The sequence below is a fragment of the Podarcis vaucheri genome, assembly GCF_965113315.1.
Source record: "Podarcis vaucheri genome assembly, chromosome: 3".
Lineage (NCBI taxonomy): Eukaryota > Metazoa > Chordata > Lepidosauria > Squamata > Lacertidae > Podarcis > Podarcis vaucheri.
The window spans coordinates 56237807-56250301 of record NC_138761.1 but is presented as its reverse complement, the minus strand read 5'-3'; positions in this window follow the sequence as shown (position 1 = coordinate 56250301).

The window sequence follows — 12495 nt, the reverse complement described above, 5'->3', positions numbered from 1 at the left end:
TTTGCTCGGGAATAAACGCCGTTGGATTCAGCGAGCTTTGCCTCCGAGCAAGCGCGCTGCACGGAAGCCGCCCTACCTCCATTTGGAGGAAGTTTCGTTGGACGCTGCGGGAGTTACTCCCGAGTAAGCGCGCATTGGTTCTGCCCCGGGTCTGACCTTGCCTTGCTCAAAGCTACGGCCTGTGCAAGCAGTAGCCCTTCTTTTCCCGAATACTGTACTGTATTCTCCTGCGCCTCCCTCTTGCACTATTGTTAATCGATATTAATTCCTTTTTTTGCTTTGATAAAAGTTGAGGCGGGTTGTTTTGGGTTTCGTGATGCTTTCCTTCAGAAGCGCCACAGCCAAATCTTCCTAACGAGGAGGAGCTGGAAACTCTGATAGTGCAAGGAAAAGAATAGGCATATAGAAAGGAGAATTCCTGGAGGTCAAGATCCAGGTTTGGGGCAAGTATTCTTTGGTACTCGTTCCAAGGTATTGTGTGAAAATCAGATAGTGCCTCCTGGGGTTGACAGTGCTGCTGGCCACCACTGTTACAGTCAAGTAGGCCCACCAAAGGATATTAAATGGCACTTTTTTGAGGACCCTTCAGACTTTGAGCTGGCCCCTGACTCTTCTGAACTGATTTTTTTTATTGTAACAGTGTGATTTTCACAAGAGCTGTTTAGCAAAGATTTGTCAAATTTAAAACTCCTTTGTAGCTGTGTGGTTTTAATGAGCTTTGTGTGGCTCTGTCCTTAATGGATATTTGAAAGTACCATATATTTCTTTATTAGAAGATTTATATTGCATCTTTTAAAACAAGGAAGCATCAATAAAGTATATATAAAAGCAACAGTTTTAAAACATAAGTCATAAAAAAACAGAACAAAAAACCCATGGCAGGTAATAATAAAATAAAATCACAAAACTTGGGCAAGCTAATAAAGGAGCAGGATGAATTTTGGTAACATGGTTCCAAACAACTTAGGGCTTTAAAGACCAAGATCAGGAGCAAGCCAATGTAAATGGTACAGAATATATATCATACATTGTGATCATTTAGCTCCTACAAGCATTCTTGCTGAACAGCTTTTAAAGGCAGCCCCACTTAGAGCGCATTACAGTACAGTACTCTAGTTAATATACAAACAGAGTATGTGCCTTTAACTAGGGCAGAACAAATCAGCCTGCCTCTTTACAGGAATAGCCTAAGAAACCATTTCCCCCAAGAGTTACATTCCCTTGGAGAAAAGTGGCTGGGGCTTTGCATACCAACAGTGGTTGGGTCCAACAAGCAACAGTAGATGGGGCCAAAACATACACATACACATATACATGCACATACATACCTGATTTTCTGTCTCTAACTTTCATACATACACTCACCCAGAATACACACCACATTCTCTCTAATACATACTCTTTAGAGATGATAGTAATAATTAAGCAGTATATGAATTGTTTAAATAAATAAAATAGCTTCTATGCTGTACCCTGACAAACTGTCCCTTTCTCCTGTCTAATTCCACTCCCTTCATGACTACAGGAAGCTAGCCACCAAAAAAAGTCGTCCCCCCCCCCCTCTGGACAATTATATCAGGCTGCAGAGCTCACTAGCCCTGCTTCTCCAGCCTGATCTGCTTCAATACTGACTGGAATCAGACTAACGCCTCTTATTTTGCCAGTACAGAAGCTGAGCTCTTCTTCAATGGCAAGCTTGCTGTTATAGTCAGAGTGCTGAGACCAGATTCAGAGGCCAGGCCAGTGAGACCAAGTCTGGATAGGAAGTAAAGACAGACATATGTTATCCGTGGCTTTACTTCATTGTAGAAGGCTTTCCCCTGGAAATTTTCCTGAATCAACAACTTTCAGAAGAGTTGTAAGAGTTCTTACCCTGTGCTGGCTTTTCACAGTTGGGGTTAAGCTTCCAAACTGTGATCAAAAGGAGCCCCACGTAAAGTATATTATACAGTCTAGACTCAAAAGGAAGAATTTAGTACTTAAGTTTTATATACCGGTACCTAATTTTAATTGGACATTTTATGTATACATCTCTAACTTATTGTTATTCAGCAGGAGCCTTTGGGGTGTGGAGTAGCCTAGAAATTATTGAATTAAAATGTATAAGTAAATAAATTATGCAGTATTCCTTTCCATCAGCCTTATCTTTTCTTATGCAGAAGCCACCGTGTAAACTTGCCTTTTTTTCAGTGAGCCTATCTTTCGTTTCCCAGAACCTTTCCTGTTTCCCTAGCCTAAAGATTCTAGTAAACATTTCACTTTGGCATTGATCACTGATTTTATAGCATCATAAATAACACAATGCTTCACTCAGTTAAAAGATAAGGCCCCTGCACTAATGTGTTGATGACAGATGAGTTCATCCTGTAGCCTTTACATATACTGTACATGAAGACCTTACTCATCTTCTCTTGTGGCTGGTAATAATAATAATAATAATAATAATAATAATAATAATAATAATAATAAAGTACACAAGCACAGATAAATCAGGTGATACCCAACATCAGAGTAGACCCATTGAATGGAATGCAGGAAGCTACCATACTGAGGCAAACCAGTTGGTGCAGTTCTCCAAGGTTTCAGGCAGGAGTTTCTCCCAGTCCTACCTGAAAATGTCACAGATGGAACCTGGAACATTCTGCATGCAAGACAGATGCTCTCCCACTGAGCTACGACCTTCCACACTTAATTTCATTGATTTTAATGGATGTATTCTTGAGTATGTCTGGTGGCCGATAATCACCCGTTTATAGTTAAGGGAGACATTATATAGCAGTTTGCTTAAATGAATATATTTGTGTGTTTATTACTTCTCTACCCCACACTTCCATGATGCCTCCAAGCATATCACAGAAATACTACGGTCAAGCACTTCACAACGCATCAAACGGTTTAGCTACAATCACATGCCACACAGGGCTGCTTCTGACATAGTATGTTATTGCAAGTGCATCACCAATTGCTATCTTAACAAGCGCGTCTGATAAAGTGACTGATCCTTCCCAAAGCAGAATTCTGATGGCATATATTGCATTGGAAGGCGAATAAATGAAAGAACCCTTGGTGTGGGTGCCATTATTACAGGTGGCGACTATTTTGTGCAGGGGTTCTGTTCTTGGCCCCCATGCACGCATAAGCCCTTTCTGCCCCTGTTCTGCCCTCTTCTGGGTGGTGGATGCCTGTAATATGGTCGCCACCTGTAGAACCCATCACCAGACCCATGCATTGCTTGTCTGCAAGGGTCCCCAGTCAGCTGAGAGGCATGGGGAATTCTTGGCATGACAGTGTAAGATCAGCAGGTCCCTGCGGGGGTCCCGGCCAGCTTAGCCCTCCAAGGCCTGGAGCAAGTGTACCCAACTGCACACACCCCCATTCAGCATGGACCTGCTTGTAACTGTGTTACCAGAGTAGACATTGGTAAAGAACCGGTAACATAGTGTGACACAGGGGACTATATCCTGTGTTCATATCTGTTGTATGGTCACTTTTTGCTGATAAGTAGATGGTTTGAGGGGGCTGGCTGTAAGCAAGTACAGGCCTACCACCCAAGACCTGTGAGAGAGAAGTGCAATTCTACAGCACAGGCTGTGTGTAGATCACTGGTGATAAATTTGGCTTCAGCTGGAAACTTGGAAGTGACAACAAGTGGTGTGGTATGGTTTTCTCTACTAGGTCTGCCCTGTAGTTCATTGTTCTTGAGTACTACTATACTTTGACCTTGTTGACCTGTTTTTTCACTGTGTTGGGTGGGTATTGTAGTTTAAGGAATGCCTAATAAAAATTCTTAAGTTGTTAGTCTCTGTCCAAAGAGTATGAGCATATGTGTTTGTAATGTAGGGATTGGCTATAGACAATGGATTTTCTAGTGTTCAAGTATGTGTAGCAGTCAGTTGATTTTCTATGTAAAGTGGTTTTAATTCTATAGCCATTATGTAGTTGTACAGTCTTGTCCAGGAAAAGGAGCCTCTTCTGTGGACTGCTCTAGCCCCAGGTTGGTGATGGGTTGCTGAAATTCAGAGAGCTTGAATTAGCAGAGTGCTCTGAGGATCAGAGCTAAAACATCAAATTTCAATCTAATTGTCGTCATAAAACATGCCTTGATAACTTGCTGACATTCTTTATAGAACCTGCCAAAAGAAGCTGCAGCTCCTACACAGATTCATTACTAGCAGAGCTGTATTGAAATCAGCCAAGGACTGCCAGCTCAAATGCATTTAGGACAGAAGTCATTTAGCTATCACATCATATTCTGGAGAAGTGATTTTTCCAGAATGGTAGTGAGGTACATTGGCTGCACCGTGCCACAAAAGCCTGATAGCTGTTGCTGCCCTTGCTAAACTACTTGTATGGAGAGAGGCTTTTCAATCACTATGGTTGTTAATCCACTTTTTAAATTAAATGACCTTGATCCGGCAAATTATTCATGTGGGTGGATAGCCTTATTGTCAGTCAGTGTCCTGGTCCCTGTGCTGTTATTGGACATTTCACACAGTTGGTTTGGCTGCTATTCTCCACATAAACATCCTCAGATGTATGTGGGACCACAGTGAAGTGAAGTAGAAACATGTGTCAGCTGGCCGTACGTGGAATTTTGTTGGCAATGTACTGTATTCCACAACTGCAGGATAAATCCCCAGAGACCTATTATGCAGGAGTTGGGGGGCCTGCCAAGGAACAGTCTTGCCTTAGTCCCAAAACCAAATATGAACCGCACATTTTGTTCACAAACCGTTGATTGGCGCCTCTAGTCTATGTTGTTGCCACATAGGTTGCTTTCAGAGGGACTTATTGCATAGAACTTATATACAAATCTCCGGATCTGAGCCAAAAGAATTCAGATCCTCTGAATGTGCTTTATTTTCTGATGTTTAAAGCAAATATAAAATTAATTCCTTCAGCAACTTTAGAGAATACAGAATCCATCTTTCCCCCCTAATAATTCTTGGATTGTAATTATTGTTGTTGAGAAAGCATCAAGTTTGTTTGCAGATATACTACTTTGTTTATGTAGATGGCATTGTGTCTAATGAAACGACCCTTGCTGCATGAGTTAATGGTGTGATCTGAATAATGTTTTTCTGATTTTCTTGACATAAGATCTCTAACAGCATTTGGTTTCATGTGAGAATTTTAATTCACAAGGTGCAAGCTAAATCAGATGTTTATATAACACACAGTCTTTTTAATGAGTTTAATAGCCAGCAATGAGTTTAATAGCCAGCCAAGTCTTCTGCACTATTGGAATGGCTTGAATTCCCAAAATATATGCAAAATTAATGTCCGCGTAAAGCTCCTTGGCAGGGACTCTCAATAAAAGCAAGGGGCTAAGATAAATGTGAAGCAGATTGTGAATCCTCTTTCTAAGGAGGGGTTGCATATAATTTTCTTATTATTTCTGATGCAATTCCTTAAGCCTTGTGCTCTGCAAGATGATCTATTACCTCCAATGTATTCACTTGCATGCCTGTCCTTTAGCAAACAGGCACCAGCCTCAACTTGCTGATAAGTCTTTGCTGTATTGGAACTTGGTGGATCCACCCATATCTATTTATTCCTGTTTCATGCTGACCTGAATTGTGGAAATTTATTATAGTGATATGGGCAGGACTACTTTGTTGGTTTTGAGTACATGATGTTGTTCCACTGCAAACTGCCCAAGTGTGAAGAGAGGCAGATCAACAAACCTATTACAGACTAAGTAAATGGCTATTTATGAGTCATGTGGGAGTGGCTGCTGGGACCACATAACTCCAGTCTTGAAAGATCTACATTGGCTCCCAGTACATTTCCGAGAACAATTCAGAGTGTTGGTGCTGAGCTTTAAAGCCCTAAATGGACTCAGCACAGTATACCTAAAGGAGCATATCCACCCGCATCATTCAGCTCAGGCACTGAAGTCCAGCTCCAAGGATCTTCTGGCTGGTTTCCACAATGCGAGAAGTGAAGCTACAGCGAACCAGGCAGAAGTTGCATTTGCCTTATGGAGTGCCCTCCCATCAGATGTCAAAGAATTAAACAATTATATGACTTTTTGTAGACATGTAAACTGGAATATAGCTGGCTCTTTTTCTTCTTTCAGGCCATCAGTGTGCCACACATTATTACAATTGGTATGCTTGGCCAGGTAAGCTAGTGGAACTTTGTGTAGGCTTGCTAGTGAATTTACAAGGCTTCCCTTTGGTTAGTATAAAAATACAACGAGCAGAATGTAAGAGAACCTCTGCCTTCTGCACATCCAAGCACTTACATCTGGATCTTATTCACCATTGTGCAGAGGTGGAGAATCCGGAATAAGATTCCCCCAATATGATGCTTGGATCCACCTCCTTTGGATCAATCTGTCACTGTGGTCCAGCGGCTGCAATGGCAGCATGAAATTGGACTGCCCCAGAAATTAAAGTAACTGAAACTGTATTAATTTACTGGGTGATGCTAAGCCATTACAGCCTGTAACCTCTTGTGCTTTTAACTGTATGCTAAAGAGTTGCTTTAAAGGCCGGTATGGTAAACAAGTCAAACAGACAATTTGCACTCATATTGATTGTGCAGAAAGGGTCTTCTTGATAAAGGAAATATGTATTAAATAGTTGCTGGGATAAACTGATGGCTGTTTTTGCTTTTTTAAAAAATGGTTTAAAGTACAGGTGAGTCCTTTAAAAGAGGCCCCGTGGATACAGAGTACACATGTTCCATGGGGCCTCTTTTAAAAGACTCACCTTGTACTGTACAAGCAGCTGTCATTTAATAAAACTGGTTAGCAAAGTCACTCCCAAGACCAAGCAAGAAGGTGGAAAAGTTCACAGGCTATGATAGCCTGATAAAGTATAATATTGCACTTTTATGCCCCAAAGCATATTTATTATCATATGTAAAATATTTGTCTCTCATTCTCAGGTGGTCTGTAGTAGAATAAGAAGAGCTTATATGAAAAGTTGCCCCATAACAACCTTCCTCAATTTGATGTCCACTATATGTTGTTGTAGCTTCCAGATCTAATTAATATTTTTTATCACTTCCATGACTTCACCATCACCAATCTGAACTAAATCAAAAGATTATGTGTTGTTGTTTTTTAAAAAATGTGCATTTAAAATAAGGCGCATAAACATTTATGGGTTGAAAACAAGCATATTTTATTTAATCCCTATTAGTTTGTGTGGAGTTAATGTTCCATACAATATGTGTCGTTGTCCCCGAAAGTTACAAATTGAAATTGCTGCCTTATATTTCCTCCCACATACTTTCCTCCAGAAATACTGCAGCAATAAAATCAATATAACGAAAATGTGCTACATTAGTATATTAAAAAGAACCGTGACAAACCAAGTGAGAATGATCCCATATTTGCAGAGAGCCATATTGTTTCCAAAAATCACAAAGCAAATTATGCAGTGAATTGCCATCCTTTATTATGATGACACCACTCAGATTATAATTACACTAAAAAGAAAACCAGTTCAGTGGCTGAGTTAGTTTCCATAGCTTCCATGTTTTCCCTTTCTGCCAGCTCCATGCTAAATTACTGTACTGTTGTTCCCCTCTCTCTTCTTCACCCTATAATTCTCAGAATCCCCAAGCTTGAGACCTGATTGTCCATAGTACACAAATACCATATCATACAGTACAGATTTCTTATTATATTTTTATTGTCTTAAACCTCTTGTGTGCTGCAACACAGAGCACACACAGGCACCTGAAGGAGAGAGACATAACCCCCCTTTCCTATGAAAGCTTCCTGAGTAATGCCAGCTAGATAAATGGGGCCTAAAGGGAAGGGCAGATTTGAGTTTTTGGAGCAATTGGAATTAGTTTCTCTTGCCTTACAGGTGTCACAGGAATTGATTCCATTCTATAACTCTGTCTATTATTCTATTAAAATGAAATCAAAGCGCCTAGGCATATCTTTCTGTACTCCTGAGAGACTGTGTTCCTCGGTTGATTCTTGATGAACTTCAAAGTGGATAAGAGTGAATAGGAATTTGCTGAATAGGTCAACCATATTATAGCACCAGTCAATAAATTTTATCACCACATAATTTAATAGCAAATAATAGCAATCCTGCCCTATTCTGGCAAGCTTTCCTCAGTACCATTTGACATAAATTGTCGTTCTGAATCACATAAGTGATTCAGTTCCATAGGTTTTTTTTTCTTTAGCAGATAAGCTCTCCCAGGAATATCTTCAGCTGATGGAGCCGCTTTAGGCCCAGGAATATGACTCAGTGGATGAGAACAGAAGAGATCAGTCATTTTCACACGTTTAATAACAGAGTCTATATAGAAATTCCTTTAAAATAGCTCCAAAACTTCTCTTTTTTTTAGATTTTGCAAAAATATCTCCGCAACTTTGAGCAAAACTAAAAAAATCTCAACAACTTTGGCCCAAAAAGCTTTGCCATCCAAACACTAGCTCAAAACTCCAACTGCATCCACTGGCCCAGAAAGGTTGGAGACACCTGCATTATCTAGTTCAGTTGCAGTCAGTTTTATTACCCTCCATAATACATATTGAAGGAGGGGACTGAGGTGTAGTTACCGTACTTGCCTAAGGCCATCTTGTGAATCTACACCAGAAGTAGAAATACCTGGTTTACAGCCCAGTCTTTTAACCCTGTAAACTACACAATCCCCTTTTGCATTTATGGTGTTTTATAAACATTAAATAACAACAAGAAGAACTATATTTGTGCTTGCATCAAGTTAGGGAGAGCACTGCAAAGTTGGCAAAGTAAATTTCAGGAATGTGATGGAGAGGATTATCACCAAGCTTGTAAGAAAAATACATCTGAGGATGCATTTCTATGCACTGAATCAGTTGACTTATTTTAGCTGCTCAGGAATTTTGTTGGGCAGTTGCTGAAGTCTTCTGTCTTTGTTTTTATTGTTTCTACTATTTTTGTTTTGCTTTAATGCTTCTGGTTATTTTATTTTTCAGCAACTCTAAACTCTGAAAAGGTGGCCTAAAAACAATCAGGTATATAAATAGAGAGCCCACCCTAAACACACAGTTAATTGTATTGAAATGGAATTGTATGGGATCAGCTTGTTTGAAATCCTGTATCATGTCCTGTTGAAGCCAGGATAAATAAGCTACAAGTATAGACTGTAAATAATAGTCTTGTGGACAAAAGGAATTAACTGTATTTGCATACCTAATGCTGTTTATTATTTACAAAATAGCAGCTTGTGGAATGGGGTGGGGGCAGCAATTTGGAGCAGAGCAGTCTAACAACAGAATACTAAATAGCTACAGAGAATTCATTAATACTATTAATATTTGAGTTACCAACACTCTATGGTTGTGGTGCCTCCATGCAGAGCTGCCCGAACATATGGGGAAGCTGTTTGCTGATCAGAGCTATTTACATGGAAAATCTCCATGGCAACATCAGCAGCCTGCAGAAAGTTGTTGCACGGGTATAGAGTTCCTAAGTACTGGTGTGGAGACTTTCTATGCAATAATGCTGATACATAGGTGTCAGGGAACTGACATCGGAGGAAAGGGAAGTGGTAAGGCTCCCAGAGACTGGGAGAGAGTCAACAGCCAAAGCAGGGACCAGCAGGGGGAGCGCGGGGTCTCTGGAGGAGGATCTCAGTAATGCTGAGAGAGACGCAGCAGCCCAGGCAGGAAGCAGCAGGGGAGAGAAAGGGGTGAGAGACACTTCGAGCGAAAATAGCGGGGAGGTGTCAGAAGCAACTGCAGGGAGACCCATACTTCGCCGGAAGCTGCCACGTCGTGAGTCCAGGAGACGCGTTTCCGTTAAGGAACTTCTTTGCTGGAAGCGCTTCCGCAGACAGCCACTGTCAGACTCTACTAGTGACTAGAGCAGACATGTCTGAGGAGCTCTGTCACACACAGAGGTTTGTGGGGTCGCACAAACTCTGAAGGGGCACAATTTTAAGCACAAGCAGCTAACCATCCCCTGACAGCAGTCTGACAGTCTCTGTACGCTGCCTGTGCAGGAGAAAGCATCATGAGCAACCCAGTCGGAACCGGAGACGCAGGGGTTGGAGCTGGTCCAAGCTTGGAAGAAAGGTATCAAGCTCTGGAGGTCCAACTTGCGCTGCAGACGGCGAGGCTCGAGGAGAGAAGGGCTCAGGATGCTGACAAAAAGGGGAGAACCACTCAGTTCCCCAGAAAGGTACCAGGATTGGTGCAGAAGTTTGGGGGGGACCCCAAGGATTACCATGCCTTTAGGACTGAGATGCAATATGCTCTGAATGTGCAGTTTGATGAGTTCCCTGATGAGGAATCGCGAGTTGCGTTCGTAATTGGGCATCTTGAGAAGGGGACTGGGTTCGACCCCTGATGGCAACGCACAACGATATCCTAAAGGACACTATGAAATTCTTTCGTGCAATGGATATCATGTTTTCCAGCGATATTGAGGAAGGGTTGGTACGCAGACAGCTAATGGCTTGCAAGCAGGGAAGCAGATCTGTCCGTGAGTACTGGACTGAATTTACCATGCTGATTCACAGATTGGGGTGGGATTTATCGGCGGCACCCATTCAGATGCTATTTGAAGAAGGTCTTTCTTCAGCTGTGAAAGACGAGCTGGCCAGGAGCCCCAGGGCGGGGTCTATGGATCAGCTGACCAAATCTGCGCTGACCATTGGAGCGCGCCAGGAGGCAAGAGCCTTGGAGAGGCGGGAAGGGAGAGGGGAACGTTGGAAGGAGTTACGCATTCCAGACATTCCTGAGCCAGCTTTCCCGCCGGCAGAGCCGATGGAAATCGGAACAGCCCGCGCGCGCGCAGTTTCAAAGCCCAGTGAGGGGGCGAAGAAGGAGGGAAAGGGAGCCCGGAAATGCTATCTCTGCCAACAGCCAGGCCACTTTGCCAGAGTCTGCCCCCAGAGGAAGGAATGGCAAGGGATGGTGGGAGCTGTTGAGGGGGAAGAGCAGGGAGAAACGGAGCAGGTAAAAGCCAACGCCTGGTTGCCAGCAGGGCACTGCAGCCAGGCCAAAGAGCAGTGAAAGTGCCCCTTCCCCAAGTGCCAGTGCCAGAAGCTCCTCGACCTGCTCTAGTGATTGAAGTGTCGCTAGAGCTGCAAAATGGACACCCCCTAAAAATAAAGGCGCTGTTGGACTCAGGCAGCTCCTGCAATTTCATGAGCAAGGAGTTTGCTGCTGAGCACCAGATACAGACTATCCCTTTAAGCAACCCCCTGCAGGTGACCACGATTGATGGCAGGGAACTGTTGGGAGGAGGCGTCAGCTTGCAGACCGTCCCAATGATAATGAGGGTGGCAAGGCACACAGAACTGATAGCGTTTAATGTGGCCACCTTGGGAGGCGCTCCCATTATTTTGGGAATGAGCTGGCTAGCCCTACATGATCCGCTGGGGGGCTGGCATCAAAGAGTGGTTTCCTTCGGTTCCGCACACTGCTTAGAACACTGCAGGGCGGAAAAGGGGTCAGCAGGGGCCCAAGCCACCCTAGCAGGGACGGAAGTGATGGAGAAGGGGAAGGTGCCACCACAGTATGCTGATCTCAGCGACGTGTTCAGCGAGAAGGAAGCGGACCAACTACCCCCGCATAGGCCCTTTGATTGCCAGATCAATTTACTCCCTGGAGCACAGCTTCCTGTAGGCAAGTTGTATGCCATGTCAGACAGGGAGATGCAGGAGTTGCGAGCGTTCATTGACAAGAACCTGAAGAGAGGCTTCATCAGAGAGTCCAAGGCAGCGGGGGGTAGCCCAGTGTTTTTTGTGGATAAAAAAAACACGGACAAGCCGAGGCTGGTATGTGACTTTCGGGCCCTAAATGCAGTGACAGAGCCGGCGGCTTTTCCTATGCCCAGGATTGATGATATTTTGACCAGGGTGCGAAAAGGAAAGATTTTTACAAAGCTGGACCTAAGAGGGGCGTACAACCTGATACGTATAAGGAAAGGGGATGAATGGAAGACCACCATGTTCACCCCTTTGGGGGCATTTGAATACCTCGTTATGCCTTTTGGATTACAAGCAGGCTCCGCGTGTTTTCAAGCCTTTATGAACCATGTACTGGGGCCTTTGCTCTACAAGAATTGCGTGGCCTTCTTAGATGACGTGTTGGTGTATTCGGAGAATGAGGAGCAACATGTGAGAGACGTCAGAGAAGTGTTGAGCAGGCTGCAAGCCAACAGACTGTGGGTGAAACTGGAAAAGTGTCAGTTTCATACCAAGGAGGTGGAATTCCTGGGGTACCGCTTGTCAGACAAGGGGTTGGCCATGGACCCCGGCAAGGTTCAAGCGGTGCTGGAATGGAAAACACCCAAGACCAAGAAGGATGTGCAGAGGTTCCTAGGGTTTGGAAACTTTTATCGTAAGTTCATCCGAAACTTCGCCCACCTGACGGCGCCCATCACGGACTGTCTCAGCAGCAAAAAGAAGTTTGTTTGGACGGGGGAGGCGGAGCGAGCGTTTGAGGAACTGAAAAGGGCCTTCGCCTCTGACAAACAACTTCTACATGTGGATTTACAAAAAAAGCTGAGGGTCGAAACAGAC